We start from the raw sequence: 3,360 nt of genomic DNA, 5'->3' as shown, positions 1-3,360 counted from the left end.
ACACCTTCCCTTCCATTGTAATAGATCTTTCATGCCCCTTAATGTGATAAAATTTATACAGTTCTACCTCTCCCTTCACTCTGGACCCATTGTACTCTTCTTTCTCCTCCCTTAAGTTTTGTTATTTGATTCCCTCAAATTTACTTTAGGGATATAAATGGTTTAGCTCTATTGAATCCCTTATGTTTTCTTTTCCCTTTTTACCTGTTTATGTTTCTCTTGGGTCTTGATATTTGAGGTCATATTTCTGGTTTAGTTCTGGTCTTCTCCTTACGAAAGCTTGAAATCCTTCTGTTTCATTGAATGATCATTTTTCCCCTTGATATATTATGTATAATTTTGCTGGGTGAGTTCTGATTGTAGTCCTAGCTCCTTTGCCCTCCTGAATATCATGTCCCATGACCTCCAATCCTTTAACATTGCAGGTGCCAAGTCCTGTGTAATCCTGACTGTGGCTTACTAATATTTGAATTGTTTCTTTCTGGTCATTTGTAGTACTTCTTTCCTTTTCTGAAATTTGACTAAAATGTTCCGTGCATTTTTTTTTTATTTTGGGATCTTTTCCCTGAGGTGATCAGTGAATTCCTTCAATTCCTATTTTGCCCTCTGGTTCCAAGATATTAGGACAGATTTCCTTGATAATTTCTTTAAAGATGCTGTCCACGTCCTTGATTATGGCTTTTAGGTAGTCCACTGATTTTGGTACTGCATCTCCTGGATCTATTGTCCAGGTCAGTTGTTTCTTCGATGAGGCATTATAAATTTTCTTCCATTTTTTCCAAGATTTTGTATTTGTTTAATTGATTTTTTTTTACGTTTATAAACATTTGGAATTTTATTTAAAAAAAAAATCACAACCATTAACATTGTTACAGTTAGTTCTCCTCCTGGGTCTCCACACAATGATATTTGTTCATGCTCACAACAATGGTTTCTCATTGGTTAATTAGTCTTCGTTAAATAACCATCTTAAAAGAAGGAAAAGAAACTCATGGCACTACCATTTAACTTGTTTTAATGTTTCTCCACAAATGGTGAAAAATACTAAAGTACAGACAGGGAATAATCACAATGTTGTGGCCAACATTATAAATATGGAATTATAAATTCAAAACATTTTCTGGTTTAAAAAATAAATCTGGTAGTAAATGCAGCTCTGCGGGGTTTTTGCATCTGGTACCGACGGTCTCTGCACTCCTGATGGTGCTTGCCTTTATCCATTTTTCCAGGTCCTCCACGCCCACCTCTTCTGCCTCCCATCTGCTCTATGAGAGGCCCATGAGGACCTCCAGGTCACCAAAAGCCTCCTCGATCCATTCCTTGGCCTCCCCGGAAACCACCTCTGTCTCCACCTCGGCCTCCTCTGAACATGCTGCCAGGCCCTCCATGGTCCATGAGGCCACCTCTGCCACCCCTCATGCCACCAGGGCCACCTCTGCCACGACCGCCACCTGGAGGTGGAAAGGGCGGTGGAAGAAATCCCTCTGGCTTAGGGGCCTTACTGATTACACTCTGTTCTCCAGGCAAAATTCTGGTTTCCACATCCTGGAATAGGGCACTGACAATCTCCTGCTCTGTGCTGGACGTTTCCTCCTTCTGAAGGGTTTCCTCGGGAACCCCTGGGTCCTGTTGGTGGAAAACCTCCCCTGTCTCCTCCTCTGCCTCCCATTCGACCCATGGGACCTCCTGGCCCCCCTGGCCCTCCAGGACCTCCTTGGAGAGGAGGGGGCATTTCTCTGCCTTCACCGGGAGGCATGCCACCCCTCATGCTGTTCATTGGAGGTTTCTTCCGAGCAAGAGACACCTTGAGTTTGCTCCCTTGGAAGTCTTTTCCATCATTCTACTGCAGCCTTTGCAGTAGGTGGGTCATTGTAGGATACTGTGGCATCTCCTTTTGGTTTTCCAGTTTCCTTGTCTAAGTAAATGTTTATCATCGGTTGCCCAGTCCTTTTGTTCATCTTGACAACCCCACACTGTTTGAAAAAGTCTGCCAGCTCATCAACAATCACATTTTCATTCAGCCCCTGTACATAAATTGCACTGTTTTCTGAGTCTTCATCTGGATCTACAGGTGGGCCTAAGTCAAGGTCTGGTCCTTCTTCCATAGGTCCACCAGGCTTATTGAAGCCACCTCACTCTCCAGCGCCCATTCCACCACATCCTCCTCCTCCTCCTCCCTGCCCACCTCTGCTCATGCCTACACGATCAAATCCCCCTATTCCCCTGCCCTGGGTATCAGGGCCACTCATGCTCCGGTTTTCTCCAGGTCTGGAAAAGCCTCCAGACTACTGCCCATATACACCCATGCTACTGGTATGGTCCTGCCGGAACGCACTCTGTTGCGTGTAGCTGCTGCTCTCTGCCGGCTATATTGACTTGGAGCCTGGCTGTAGGATCCGGTTTGGGGGGGATAACTAGTGGGAGGCTGCTGCCCATAGCTGCTCTGTTGAGCATAGCTACTCTGCTGTCCATAGCTGCTCTGCTGCTCATAGGTATTCTGCTGGGAGTAACTGCTCTGATCGTAACTAGTCGGGTGGGTAGAAGAATAGCTGGTTGGAGGATAGGCTGGCAGTGCCGTGACTGGCTGCATGGGGTAGCTGCCGGGCACCTGTGGGTAACTGTAGTTGCTTTGTCCGTATCCTAGTCTAGGCTGGCTGTAGCCTGCTGTACTAGATTGAGGCTGCCTAGTCTCAGCGGGCTTGCTACCATCCTGGGGTCTGGCAGGTGAGGAGGTTGCTGGTTGCTGCTGATAGATGGGATAGGCAGGCTGGGTGCCATATGCAGACTGTGCTGCATAAGATGCCTGGGTGGTCGTAACTGTAGCAGTGGTGGTATCATAGGCTCCCATCTCATATCCTTGGACAGGCTGACTGTAAGCTTGAGGTGCAGTTGGTGTAGTATAACCTGTTGGAGGCTGTCCATAAAAGATTGCATATGCAGTCTGCCCATATGTTGCAGTTGTCTGATCCTGTGTATAGCTGACATCAGTAGGTTGCCCATAGGTTCCATAACTTTGTTGCCCATATGCCTGGGTGGTCTGTGCATATCCTTGAGCTGGCTGGGCTGCATAAGCACTGTAGCCCTGCTGGGCTGCAGCTAAATTGTAGGTACCGTAGTCAGTGGATGCCATTTTCTCTCCTTCCTCCTCCTCGCTCTCTCAATGTCCGTCTCTCTCTCACTCGGCGGCTTGCCTGTTTAATTGATTCTCAATGTCTTATAGTGTCATTAGCTAGCATTTGCCCAATGCTCATATTTAAGATTCTGTTTTCCTCAATTAGTATTTGTACTTTCTTTTCAATTTTATTAGTCCAATAGGTTTCTTAATTTCTATTTTATTAATCTCTCCTTTGATTTTCAGAA

General features: G+C 45.9%; 1 pseudogene; it reads right to left on the bottom strand.

Annotated features, from left to right (window-relative positions):
• Nucleotides 1–1,125: 1,125 nt before the first annotated feature.
• Nucleotides 1,126–3,130, bottom strand: LOC118854859 (annotated as a pseudogene).
• Between the last annotated feature and the right edge of the window lie 230 nt (nt 3,131–3,360).

This window comes from Trichosurus vulpecula, chromosome 6, assembly GCF_011100635.1.
Source record: "Trichosurus vulpecula isolate mTriVul1 chromosome 6, mTriVul1.pri, whole genome shotgun sequence".
NCBI lineage: Eukaryota > Metazoa > Chordata > Mammalia > Diprotodontia > Phalangeridae > Trichosurus > Trichosurus vulpecula.
Note: the sequence above shows the minus strand (reverse complement) of the source record. Positions and strands in the feature narration are given on the sequence as shown.